General features: G+C 41.9%; 1 long non-coding RNA gene across 3 annotated transcripts in view; it reads right to left on the bottom strand.

Annotated features, from left to right (window-relative positions):
• LOC139039504 (uncharacterized) overlaps nucleotides 1-14,535 on the bottom strand; it is a 30,315-nt gene that overhangs the window by 4,476 nt on the left and 11,304 nt on the right. The window contains exons 2-3 of one of the 3 annotated variants that reach the window (XR_011492810.1): nucleotides 1,312-1,508; nucleotides 7-770 (exon numbers count right to left, since the gene is read on the bottom strand). This is a non-coding gene — a long non-coding RNA (uncharacterized lncRNA). Of the gene's footprint in view, nucleotides 1-6; nucleotides 771-1,311; nucleotides 1,517-14,535 lie in introns of those variants that run through there. The other 2 variants (XR_011492811.1, XR_011492809.1) reach the window with 2 other exon arrangements.

The following is a 14,535-nucleotide window of genomic DNA, read 5'->3' as shown; positions in this document are numbered from 1 at the left end:
CTACAATAAAAAAAGAATTAGAGAACAGTTAGGCCCACAGAAAGGCAGAAACCAAAGGCAGTCACCTCTGTCCTCTTCCCTCTCCTGGACGTCCCTAGCTTTCTTTTCTACTTCTTGGCCTTTTCTGACATTTATTTCATCCTTCTCTGTCCTGGCCAGCTTTGTCTGTATCTCCATAGACCCTGGTTCCTCAAAACTTTATCATGTACAGGGTCCATTTTGTCTGTCCTTTTATGTCATAGGCTACTTCCTCCTTCAGCTCTCCAGATAAATGACATTGTTTTATTCTCCCAGATTCCAGAATTCTCAGGAGAGAATGCTTATTGTCCATTTCATTTTAAAGATACAGGGGTTACGAGCAGGGCTACCTGACTGCCATCCATTTGTCAGGTATGTGGGTAACAGGCACTGCAGACCAGACATGGACAGTAAATTCGCTGAAAACATCACTTGGAGACACACTACACCCCTCGCAATCAAGATAATTGGTTATTTCCCTCGCTACACCCCCTGTAGAAACAAGGACTTCTATCACAATAGTTCTTTTGTCATGATTTTTAATATACATGAGCAGCATAAGCTTCAAGCAGAGGTTGTTAAATCTTAACATTTCTGGGGGCCTTTTCCAGGACTTATGTAGTATCTTTATGTTGTTATCAAATACTCCTTGAAATCCAGGCTTGATTTCCTGCCATAAGGAGGTGCAGTAAGACGGAGACGCCACCAGATGTCACTATTGCAGGTAGCATGCCACATCCTCCAGCCTGCATCTGAGAAGGTCGGTGGTGCAAATATTTTAGTTAACAGTTGACGGGCCCCAAGAAGTCATCTAGACTGTCCCTTCTGATGGGAAGCCACAGTGAATGGTGGTGGTTTACCTTTAATGATACTCAGATAAAGAGCAACGTTTATAAAAACCACCCATCATCTCTGTGGGCCACTTGCAGGACAGAATCACCAAAACAAGTTGGCTCCAAGGTCTTTACACCTGAATGTCTGAGTCATTCTAAAGCCAGAGAGCCATGGTCTCTGCCTGCTGCCCAGCCTCTGAGTGCTTTTATTTTTGTCAAGATCAAATCATTTCAGTAAATGGTATATTTTGCCTTCGAAATAGCAGGATCCCTAAGAGTAAGAAATGATAAGAAAATATCAGAGTGGCGGCAAAGGTTGACTTCCCTTGTCTTAGGACAACAAAGCCCAGAAGCTGAGGGCCTAGGGGAAAGGCCACTTGTTAGCAACTCTCTGCTGGCTTCAATTTAACTCTGAAATTACTGTGGAAGGTGGTAGGGGAGGTGTTGTGGCTTCACTCACCATGTATTGCTGTCTTTTCGTTTTTCTCTTCCCTTCCTCTTCTGGGCTCCTCCCATCTTCCCTTGCCTCAATTCTCCTTTCCCCTTTGCCCTTAGTTTCCAGTGGCGCTGAAGGCATTTCTTAGCTCCCTCTGTAGCAATGGGTGCTCAAGAAGTTATGACTTTGGAACCTGATTTCCTGTCCCTTGTCCTCTTTTCCTAATATTCTCAACCACAAATAGAAGATTGTCAGTTACTAGAAATGTCCCATTGGGACAGTAGAACCTAAAAGAATACCACGGGAGATCTGGGTGGAGAGGCAGGTCTGACCTAGGCCAGTGTTTCCCAGAGTGGGTCCAGTAGAACTTCACTCCTCAGGATGTATCACAAAGAAGCAGTTCCATGCACATTTAATTCAAGAAATGCCATAGTTCATAGCATCTTTGGGGAGGTTTACCTTGTACATAGGGCAGTCAAGATTCCAATATGTATTCTAGCAAAGAACTGGTGAACTGGTGGTATGCAGAATATATTTTGGGGACCATTCCCACTGCAGGAAAGTTTTATAAATCCAGTCTTAGGAAAGAAACAAAATTGAATCCCTCTTCTAAAACAGGCTTGAGCTTTGATTTTTATATTCTGAGATGTTTTATTTAAAGCAAGTAGAATAACATATAGGGGATGTCACTTTTCTATGATGTCATTTACATTTCTAAAAAAAATACTAAATTACTGATACATCTGTAAGACTTCCTTTGGAGGCATTTTTGCTTCTTGAGTTAGCTATAGCTTTAAATCATTTAGTTTAATATTTATTGGGTGCCCATTATATTCCCAGTGCTGTCCAGAGAATGCAAAAAAAATTAGACATGACTCTGTTCCAAAGAAAAACTGGGAGCAAATCGTATAATCTTTTTCTTTTTATACTCTGCTAGCCTGGTGGGCTGACGTCTATGGAGTCACACAGAGTCAGACACGACTGAAGTGAATTAGCAGCAGCAGCAGCAGGTCTGATGCCTATGCCTAGAATAGAGTACACCTTGTGTAAATCATGGTAGGCATTATTAGCTATTTGGTTAAAATTTTTTTTTCCCTTTGGTTAAATGTTTTGAGTTGAAGAGAACACTATATAGCTCATCTAGACCTTTCAAACATCTTTTTACCTTGTCACATAAGAAAGTTAAAAACAAATTTCAAATAAGTGGCTTCTAATGAGGTTTCACATGTGGCTCAGCTGGTAAAAAATCTGCCTGCAATGCCGGAGACCTGGGTTCAATTCCTGGGTTGGGAAGATTCCCTGGAGAAGGGAAAGGCTACTGACTCCAGGAGAATTCCATGGACTGCAGACCATGGGGGTCACAATGAGTCAGACATGACCGAGCAACTTTTACTTTCACTTTCACTTCCTGGGTGGCGTGAGCAGTAAAGAGCCTGCCTGCCAGTGCAGGAGACATAAGAGATGCTGTTTTGATCCCGGCATTGGGAGGATCCCCTGGAGGGACACCCACTCCAATATTCTTGCCTGGAGAATCCTATGGACAGAGGAGCCTGGCGGGCTACAGTCCATGGGGTCACAAAGAGTCGGACACGACCGAAATGACTTAGCACACAGCAATCTTGTAGTCAACATTCTCTTGAATATGCAACACTGAGCTCCACAGCTGTAGGGAGTACTCCTTAACCCTCACCCCATCTTCCCTAAACCCTGGCAATGTGCCTGCTTTTGGGGAGATCACGGTGATCACTCATTTGCCATGTATCAGGAAATTTGGTTGCATTTTGGGGGATATGGACAGTAAGGTGAGCCAACCAGATGACAGACTCTCCCTCACTCTCCCACTGGGGTCCACCACCTCTCCAAGGCATTCAATGTTATTTTCTTAGATTTTGCCTGAGTTCAACGTCCAGGTTCTGCCATTTCACAAATATCCTGCTGTTTTACCTTCACAGTGGATGTGGGGTTCTCCCCATTTGGACTTAGACAAGCCATTCAGAATAATTTCACTCCCTTGCCTCTCTCAGGGTTGTGTTCTCAAGTCTCAGACGTAGTGCAATGTGGGGGTAAAGCCCCCAAAGACCATTTCCAGGGGCTTGAATCAAGGTTCCCACACAGGTCCATTCTGCTAATGAACCACAGCGCACACCAGGAAACTAGGGTTCATGAGTCCTGGTCTTTCCTGGACATGACTCTCCATATTAGCCATATTGGAACCAAAATCAATCACTATTTTCTTCCTATTGTTCCTCAGTGTCTCACACGCTAAAGAATCTGCCTGCAACTTGAGAGACTTGAGTTTGATCCCTGGGTTGGGAAGATCCCCCGGAGAAGGGAATGGCTACCCACTCAGTATTCTTGCCTGGAGAATTCCATGGACAGAGGCGCCTGGTGAGCTACAGTCCATGGGGTCGCAAAGAGTCAGACATGACTGAGCAACTAACACTTTTACTTTCATTAGGTCTAATGTCAGAGAAAGCCTGATAAATGCTTATTGAATTGACCTATACATTTTGTTCCTTGAAATATTGTGAGTAATTCTTTAGAAACTGTTTCTTCTTTGAGGAGAAATTTTTGTGGGATGTTGGCAACTTCCTTCTAGATATATCTGTGATTCTAAAAAGGCATAATCCCACTTGGGACAAAAGCCAAGTTCCATATCAGTTAAAGCTTAGCTCGTGCACAGGATGAATAAATTCTAAATATAATTTAAGAAAAAATCCTTTTCAAAGCTTCTCCTTGATTTATGGACTTTATAAATATGACCCCTGGAAGATAGCATGCAGGATTATGGGCTTTATCTTGTGTGTTTGCCATGAGGATGAAATAGAATTTTAGAATTATTGAGGCCAGACGCATAGAGAAATTAAATAAGCTCCATGGATGAAAAGAAATTTTTAGAAAAGTACCCTATAAGACATATCAGGTAATAAAACACTGGGGCCAGATGGATACATAGCTGTATTGTACAGAACACTCAGTCATAAATTACTTCCAGTTTTAGAAGAGGTTTATAAACATGCTTCAGGAACCAAAGAAACCTCTCCTTGTTCCAATTCCACTGGCAAGAGAAAAAGAAATGTATAGGCAATAAGCTCATTTAATTCCTTAACTCTGTCCAAAAAGCCACAACTGTTAGATTTATAAAGCTATTAAGCAGTTTCTTTGCCTTGATCCAGTGGGTTTATTCTGTGGAAAATTTCTGGAAAATAATATTTATTACCCACTTAATATTGCAAATACAGTACTAGATAATAGAAAAATGGGTATGGCTAAGGCTTTTACTTAGTGAATTGAGAAGCTGAGAAAGCACTCATTTCAATGAATATAGTTGTAGAAGGTTTTTGTAAAAATTTTAAAACTAGGTTGAATCCAGGGAAAATAAGTTGGACTTTCTCATCTTGGGGTGTATATTCTTAGAATAATCATGGCTAGATTAAACTATTACTATCACACATGTTTCTTAAAGTGAGGTTTGAAATAGCAACAAATTGGGAGAAATCTTTATGTCCAACACCAGGTTTAGTTCATTCAATGGACTTTAGGCAGTTATTGCAAATAATATAGAACATTTAGTACCAGAAAGATGGCTATCATATTTTAAGTGATAAAAATGAATTCCCAAGCAGTCTTCATGGTATGATTTGCATTTTGTAAACTAATAGAAAAATGCGTTTGTGTGTCTGCAGTGTCTGCCCATAGTCTTAGAGTCAAATGGACAGTAAAACTCAAGACTATCAGGGGTTTCCCAAGTGGTGCTAGTGGTAAAGAACCCACCTGCAATGCAGGAGACATAAGGGATGTGGGTTCGATCCCTGGGTCTGAAAGATTAACCAGAGCAGGGCATGGCAACCCACTCCAGTATTCTTGCCTGGAGAATGCCATGGACAGAGGAGCTTGGCAGGTTCCAGTCCATGGGGTCACAGAGTCAGACACGACTGAAGTGCCTGAGCACATGTCAGAGGATACACTTAGCCCAGGCGGCCGTGGAGGGTGCCACACAGGAGTCACAGTTCGTCTGCAGGGCAGGACCAGGCACTCTGTTTCAGTGGGAGTCTTTGTAGCAGCACCACTCTGGCAGATGGACAGGAGAAATACACCAGGCAGGCCAAGATCTGCCATGGCTTGGAAGCCTCAGACCTCATGGCAGCTAAATATTTCTTAAAACAACTCAATATGTTTCCATGGTCTCCAAAAGGAAATCCAGTTACAAGAGTCACCACACTCAGGGAGACCCACGGCTACCTGTCTAATCAGGTATCTGGAGCTCATTTATAGTCTCTTCCAATCCAGACGCAATCTACCAACCAAGAGTCATCTTCATTAGTAACCTATATAGCTTAGTGCTATAGACTGAATATTCACAGTCATAATCCCAAGGTCATAGCATTAAAAGATGGAGCCTTTAGAAGGTGATTAGGTCATGAAACCAAAGCTCTCAATCATGGAGTTTGTGCTACTATTAAAAGAAGACTGAGAAAGCTTGTTGCCCCTTCCTCCATATGAGGTTATAGCAGCGAGATGGTAGTTTAGGACCAAGCCATCACCCAACACTGACTCCACCAAAGGCTTGATCTTGGACTTCCCAGCCTTCAGGACTGTGAGGAATAAGTCTCTATTACTTATAACTTGCTCAGTCTATGGTATCTTTGTTAGAGTGGAGTGGACTAACATTTACTGTCATAGTTAACATTATACTTGTTGAGCAATCAGGTATTTAGGTAGTCAGTTTAAGACAACATCTAAACTGAGAATAACAATCCAGGCTTTATTTACTGACTGGGATAGTAATAAAAAAGAGAAATTAGGGGTGTCCTTTCCACCTTTATCAGGTCTCCAGAAGGTAGAGCTGAATTGTTAACTGAAGGGCCAGTTTTCAAAGAGAAGGGCCTTTAACGCTTTACCTGTACTTATAGTGTTTATTATATTAACCTTCTATATTTATTCTTTCTGTTTTGATTTTTTTTGGTTCTTGAAGATTCAAATTACTGAGTCATTTACATATATGTCATCTCCTTTATATTTGTTTAGTAACTTGGGTGGAAGTACCACCAGCCTGCCTCAAGATAAAGCCTCTTGCATTATACCTCAGGAGATGCAGCCTTAGGCCATGCCCACACCCACCCTGGGATGACCATGGCTTCAGCAGAGCTTGCTTTTATTGTCTTTTCTCCAACTGTTCTATCAGTCTATTCACCTCTGGTGGTATCACACCCAGCTTTCAGGCTCTACAAATTTCCAGCTGTTTGTTCTATTGCTTTTAACAATATTCTGGGATATAAATTGCTCTATCGTCTAATTAAATTTTGATCCTTTTGCAGGAGTAAAATCTTTGAGGCCAGTCTTTGAGATTTGTTTTGATCCCAGGAGGGCTGTTCTTAGCCATCTTTCCCATAGTTCTCCCTCTTAAGCCTCCACTGGTCTACAATTTAGCTTATCAGTGTTAGAAGGCTACCAGGCTCCTCTTAATTGCTTACACCAACATCTCCACTCTTTTCTTTTTTATTTATTTTATTGGAGTATAGTTACGTTACAATGTTGTGTTAGTCTGTATACAAGGAAGTGAATCAGCTGTATGTATACATATGTCCCCTACCTCTTGGACCTCACTCCCAGCCTGCCCCACCATCCCACCCATCTAAGACCGCAGAGCACTGAACTGAGCTCCCTGTGCTTTTTGGAAGGTTCTCACCAGCTATTTTAATGAGTCTATATCCATGCTTCTCTCTCTGTTTGTCCCACCCTCCCTTTCCCCCACTGTGTCCCAGGTCTGTTCTCTATGTCTGTGTCTCTATTCCTGCCCTGGAAATAGGTTCGTCTGTACCACTTGTCTACATTTCACACCTATGTGTTAATATATGATACTTGTTTTTCTCTTTCTGACTTACTTCTCTCAGTGTACATACACTAGGCTCATCCACATCTCTACAGATAACCCAATTCCATTCCCTTTTTATGGCTGAGTAATATTCCACTGTATATGTGTAACACATCTTCTTTACCCTCATGCACTCTTGGTGGGAATGTAAATTGATACAGCCACTGTGGAGAACAGTATGGAGGTTCCTTAAAAAACTAAAAATAGAACTACCATATCCCCCAGAAATCCCACTGTCGGGCATATATCCTGAGAAAACCGTAATTCAAAAGGACACACACCCCCCAGTGTTCACTGCAGCGCTATTTACAGTAACCTGGACATGGAAACAACCTAAATGGCCTCTGTTTCCAGCAGTGCCCTTGGGCTTAAACTTCCCCACATCTTGTTCTTTGATAAAATCATTTCTTTGAGTGATTAAAAGCTCTCTGCTCTTAAAGCTTGTCTCTCCCCCTGGGTAGAACCCTTTTGCCACCGCTCCAGAGCTTGGGAACATTGGTCTACTTTTCTCAGAAAGACACCCTTGCTTGACAAGCAGTGTGCTGAGTAGGGGAATAGGCTGTGGTCTTTTCAACTTGCTTCTCCCAGCATGGAATCTCTGCCCACAAGTGAGGTGGGATCAAGGGGGTTTAGCCTCAGTACTCTCAGCCTGTTATGCCTGGAATAGAGCATCTGCAATCTGAAGCTGAGAGGATGAGCTATGCTGGTGACCTGGTCCTCCTGGGGAGATACTGCAGTTCCAGACCCGGAACTGGGGGAGGAGGGGGCCTGTGTCCTTGGCTCCACCAGCCTGGGTTGGTGCTTCCATCATGCTGAGCTGGGGGTGGGGGGAATGCCACCAATTCTTTTTGTTCTTGGGGCTTCCTTGGTGACTCAGATAAGAATCTGCCTGTGATGCGGGAACCCTGGGTTCGACCCCAGGGTGGAGAGGATCCCCTGGAGAAGAGAATGGCTACCCACTCCAGTATTCTTGCCTGGAGAATTCCAAGGACAGAGGAGCCTGGTGGACTACAGTCCATGGACTGGCAAAGAGTTGGATGTGACTAAGCGACTAACACTTCACTTGTTCTTACTGAGATTTAGTAATTTTTCTTGAATAAATACTTCTCTAAAGGTTCTCTCAGGGTTATATGCCCTTAGGAAAATTTCTAGAAACTTCAAACAATTTTTAAAAAAATAATTTTTACTAGTAATGATTGCTTTGCTGGGGAGGTTTGTGTAGCTCCTCTTATCGCCATTCTAGAAATTTATTTCCCCTTCTTGTTTATAATTTATGTGTCTCAAGGGCCAAAAGTCTGTAGTCATTTCATTAATACTACACATTTGTTAAAAAGATGGGAAACATATGCAGTCACCTATTAATATTAATCTCTGTGGCTCAGACAGTAAAGCATCTGTCTGCAATGCAGGAGACCCAGGTTCGATCCCTGGGTTGGGAAGATCCCCTGGAGAAGGAAATGGCAACCCACTTCAGTATTCTTGCCTGGAAAACCCCATGGATGGAGAAGCCTGGTAGGCTACTGTCCATGGGGTCGCAAAGAGTCGGACACGACTGAGCGGCTTCACTCACTGGCTGAAAAATTATACTGATTTAAATATTCTTATTTTGTTTATATGTATTTTTTGCCTCAAACTTTTTTTTGAATGGAGAAGAAACTTTTAGTGAAATCTTAGTAGGAAGCTGCTATGTAGCCCATGGAGCGCATCTCGGTACTCTGTGATGACTTAGAAGGGTAGGATGAGGTGGGTGGGAAGGAGCTCAAGGAGGGGATATATGTATACCATGGCTGATTCACACTGTTCTATGGCAGAAGTCACCACATACTGTAAAGCAATTATACTCCAAGTTTAAAAAAATAAAAGAAGCAAGTAAAAAGGAATAATTTTCCCCTTGGTGGTTGCATCATGCCTGCAATCCATTCTCTTCCTTTTACTGAGATTTGATGGGAAATATGTCATTAATATGTTCTTCTTATGAACATACGATCTCTTAGTAAATACACTAATAGCATTCACTGATGGGAGGGTCTTCAGTTGTGGAATGTTGATAGCATAGCAGAATGTGCCTGGTCTGTCTAGAATTGATGTATTTCTGGGGCGTGGCTCTGTCAAAAAAGTCACAGAAACTATTGTTGGGGGAGGTCAAGACAGGGTGTGGTCGCTGGTTGTCCAGAGCGTTGGACCGGAGAAAGCAGAGGCTCCTCATCCCCTCCCCGTCCTTGAAATCTACATTCCACCTGCTGCAGCCATTCCACAGATGCAGCCCCGAGAGAGTGATGTGGTGTCTAGTCCACCTGTACTGAATATGTGACTGAATCCAGGTTTGTTGTTCTTTAAGCTGTGTTCTAAGCTGTGTGACTCTCTTTCGATCCCATGGACTGTAGCCCACCAGGCTCCTCAGTCCGTGGGATTTCCCAGGCATGAATACTGGAGTGGGTTCCATTTTTTTTCCTTCAGGGGATCTTCCTGACTCAGGGATTGAACCCGCGTCTTCCTGCATTGCAGGCGGATTCTTTACTGTTGAGCCATCTGAGAACCTCTATATAAACTTCTAAGATTCTGATGTGTGGATGTGGAGACTCTTGTCTTTCAGCCACTCAAGATGAGCCTTGTAAGTAAGCTCACCTGCTTTGAAACCTGCCACCTAGCAGTCTGGAGTGACCTCTTTCTTCATGTTCTTCCTGCTTTCCTTGTATGGAGGCCAATTTGTCTATGAAGAGATGTTTTGTGACAGAAATAGTGTTCTGTGAAAGGGAGCATCGCACAAGCTAAATATTGCCCAAGGAGGTAAGAAAGGACCTGGGAAGCTGTGTTGAAGGTCTTGGGTCTCTCCTCTGTTCCTTAAAGTCTAATATGGAGTAAGAACTCTGATTCTGTTGGATCTGAGAATCCAATGCTTTGTATTGTTTCAACGTTAAAACAAGAAAAAGGGCCACTCTCTTTGGAGCCTGTATGAGTTTAAACACTTTATTGAAATGGCATTAGTAATCACTGAACTCTTTAGGTAAATAATAAACAGTTAAATTCAAGAGAAGCAGAGAGATGGAGGCTGTGTCTGCTCACTGCCAGCACTGCTATTTATAACATAAATTAGGTATATTTCATCAAACAATTGGGCCATGCAGCTTTAGATGTTTGTTTTTTTTCCCCTGAAACCCAATTTGCTCTAAGTCAATTTGGCGATTTACTGAAATAGTTTTCTGGGAATTGATTTTTAGTGAATTGGACTGTTTCCAGGCAATACAATTAAAAAATAAAAATATTTATTCTAGTTCCTCTGGTATTTCCATGGTGCCTGAATATAAAGAGGAATTATAGAGAGTTATGGGAAGTGAATACCTTTTTCCCTCAGCTATAAGAAGTTTCACGTTTTTGGTCTGTTTTTTGCCTTTATTTTGGTCCCATGTAGAAAGTTTTTTCCTCTTTATTTTAAACTTACACACCCACTAAAGAAAATTTGAAAAAGAGAGAAAAATATTAAAAACAGGACACCAGCCGGTTTTTATACATTTTAAATACATTCTTCCAATCATTTTTTATATGCCTTAGTTTTTCTCACGTGTTTGTAAACCATCCTGAACAGAGTTAAAACATTTTAATATCCCATAATTCATTTTAAGTAGAATACTCACTTAAGTTTATTTTAAAAATCAATCCAGGTATCTGCCTACATTTCCCAACTATTCAAAAGGTCTGATTCATAAGAAACTCTCCAAATTGCTTGTTTCTGCTTCTTCAGAGCATAGACTAGTCCTGTGAACTTGATAAAAGGCACAGAGGGGAAAAAAATTTCCCAATTAGCTAGGGGCAGAACTTTAATGGGATGCAGGAAAGGAAACTGATTAAGAGGTTTTAGCTCTGGGTGCATTTACTCATCACTGAGTAAGTCATGTAATTGCCATGCCTGTTTCCTAGGTGTGATGAGGGAGTGTATCACCGTATCACTATGGTCCTTTTCAGGTCAAATAGCCAGCAGCCATCAAAAGGCATGACCCCATGTTTCAGCTGCTTTCTTCTCATGTAAAACATTGATCTTACTTCTAGAATCCTTCTGTGTGATATAATCAACTGTCATCAATTTATAAATGCTTTGTATTAAAAAGAATTTTTTGGTTAACTCAGTTAGGATGTGAACACATTTTCACACAGAAATGATATTAAATTTATGGTTCAATTTCTAGCAAGGTAGCTAGAGAGAGCCCTAATAGCATTATTAGTTTTATTTATTTCTACATCCTATTGGATCCTAAGATCTCTCTGGAATCATAAAGTTCAATAATGTATCACATACAAATAGCAATGCCAGTCTTTAAATGCAATCTTTTCCTCTTCTTCATTGTCCATATCTCACATACAAGCAGAAAGGTTGAATAATATAAAAAATTACACCAGTTAACATTTATTATAGTTATACTATGTTCTAGTCATTGTGCTAAGCCCTTTATGCATACTTTGTCATTTAATTCCACTTTCACCATTTTATATGTTAGCAAACTGAAACTAAAAATTAAAGTGACTTGTTCAGAGAAATAGAACTGTTAAAAGGAGAAAACAGACCAGAGGTCGCCTAACCCTGTGCTCCTGCCTGCCCCCTTGTGGCAGAAGCACCACCAAGGGACGTCTCCTGCAGCCATGATCAGCGCGTAGAGAAAGGGAGAGTGAAGGGAAGCCACTCAGTTGGAGTCCGACTCTCCGCGACCCCATGTACTGTAGCCCGCCAGGCTAATCTGTCCACGGGGTTCTCCAGGCTAGAATACTGAAGTGGGTTGCAAGTTCCCCCTTACCCGCAGTTTCAGTTACCTGCAGTCCACCACGGTCCAAAAATATTAAATGGAAAACTCCTGAAATAAACAATTTATGTTTTAAATTGCATGCCATTGAATAGAGTGATGAGGTTTCTCCCTAACCCGCTCCTTCCCACCCAGGATGTGAATCATCCCCTTTGTCCAGCCGATCCAGCCCTTTAATCACTTAGTAGCTGCCTCAGTTATCAAACGCACTGTTGTCGTATCACAGTACTTGTGATGAAGTAGCCCTCATTCACTTACTGGTGGCCCCAAGATGCAAGAGTAGTGATGTTGGCAATTTGGATATGCCAAAGAGAAACAGTAGAGTGCTTTCTTTAAATGAAAGAGTGAAAGTTCTCAACTTGAAAAGGAGAGAAAAAAAAAGTTGCATGTTGAGGTTGCTAACATTTACAGTAGGAACGAGTCTTTCATTCGTGAAATTGTGAAGGAAAGAGAAATCGGTGTTAATTTTGCTGTTGCAGATCAAACTGTAAAAGTTACAGCCACGGTGCATGATAAGTGCTTAGTTAAGATGGAAAAGCCATTAAATTCATACAGTAAGATATTTTGAAAGAAAGACCACAATTTACATAACTTTTATTGCAGTATATTATAATTATTCTGTTTTATTATTAGTGATCATTGCTAATCTCTTATGCTACCTAATATATCAATTAAGCTTTATGACAGGAATGTAAGTACAGAAAAAAGCAAGATATATATGTGTGTGTTGTGTGTTAGTTGCTCAGCCACGTCTGACTCTGTGACCCTGCCAGGCTCCTCTGTCCTTGGGATTCTCCAAGCAAAAATACTGGAGTGGGTAGCCATTCCCTTCTGCAGAAGATCTTCTGGACACAGGGCTGGAACTTGGATCTTCCTGCATTGTAGGCAGATTACCATTTAAGGGTTCTTGAAAGTATTCCCCATGGAATACTTGGTCCCCATGGACCAAATTTTGTTTCCTTGGCAAGAATCTCCTTACAGCAACCGTTAGACTAGCTCAGTTTTCACTACCTAGGTTTTCATAGTCTTGAATTTATAGTACTCATCGCTTTTACACTAGCATTTATGTAGTTGTTTAATTAAAGTCTCCATGCTTGTCTAGATAGTAAGAAAGAGGTTGGTATTATGCAACAAGGGCTGCCCAGGTGGCACAGTGGTAAAGAATTCACCTGCCAATGCAGGATACACAGGACACAAACTGCGGGTTTGATACTCCAGTATTCTTGCCTAGAGAATTCCATGGACAGAGGGGCCTGGTGGGCTACAGTCCATGGGGTTGCAGAGTTGGACATGACTGAGCGACTAATGCTAACACTCTCTGTGTCAGTGTTTAATTGAAATAGTTTCCTTTGAGGCGACTTCCAAAGAGTCAAGAGGTTTACTATTTGTGCAGCAATTTCTTTCCTTAAAAAAATATTTATATACTTGGTTGCACCAGGTCTTAGCTGTGGCACACAGGATCTTGGATCTTCATTGCCACATACACAGTCTTTTAGTTGCAGCATGTGGGCTCTAGTTCCCTGACTGGGGATGGAATCTGGGCCCCCTCAATTAAGGGCGCAGAGTCTTAGCCACTGGACCACATGAGAAGTCTCTGTGCGGTGAGAACTCTTCCCCTAATCCATTGGTTCTTTTAAATTTTTTCATTTGCTATTTATTTTGCTTATTTTTAATTTCTACCAGCTTGATTGAGGTGTAATTAACACAAAGAACGTTGTGTACATTTAAGTTGTACAGCATGATGCTTTCATATACATACATTTTGTGAAATGATTACATAGCATTCTTAATTGAGTGTCATTTGCTGAGGCCTTGACAAAACTTCAGGGGTTTCTTTTTGCCTTTGGCGAAGGCTTAAGGTCCTCAGTATTGAATCTCATTTCCTGCAAATTCCTGGTGCAAACACTGTGCTGCAGCCAGGCTCCTTGGAACATGTCCCCATTATGGCTTTCGTCATCTCTCTGTCCCCAGACTATTCCCTCCACTTCACATATTCCTCTCATTCCTATTGTTGTTCAGTCGCTCAGTTGTGTCTGACTCTTTGTGACCCCATGGACTGCAGCACGCCAGGCTTCCCTGTCCTTCACCATCTTCCTGAGTTTGCTCAAACTCGTGTGCATTGAGTCAGTGATGCCATCCAACCATCTCATCCTGTCGACCCGTTCTCCTGCTTTCAATCTTTCCTAGCATCGGGGTCTTTTCCAAAGCGTCAGCTATTTGCATCAGGTGGCCAAAGTATTGGAGCTTCAATTTTAGCACTTCCTTCCTTCCAATGAATATTCAGGGTTGATTTCATTTAGAATTGACCGGTTTGACCTCCTTGCTGTCCAAGGGACTCTCAAGAGTCTTCTCCAGCACCATAGTTCGAAAGCATCAATTCTTCGTTGCTCAGCTCCTATGCTAAACCCTAATGACCCTTTGGAGGCCCAGTAAGCTCCACAGAAGCCTTCCGACTTGACCCATCCTGCACCCACACCTGTATCCTGCCCAGTCACTGCCATTCCCCCTTCTTGCCTACTTTTGGCACAGGTGTCTCACCCAGCGGCAGGATCACCAACTGCTTTTTCTTTATCCCTCTTCCTC

This window comes from Odocoileus virginianus, chromosome 18, assembly GCF_023699985.2.
Source record: "Odocoileus virginianus isolate 20LAN1187 ecotype Illinois chromosome 18, Ovbor_1.2, whole genome shotgun sequence".
NCBI classification, from domain to species: Eukaryota; Metazoa; Chordata; class Mammalia; order Artiodactyla; family Cervidae; genus Odocoileus; species Odocoileus virginianus.
This window is presented reverse-complemented; position numbering and strand designations above follow the sequence as displayed.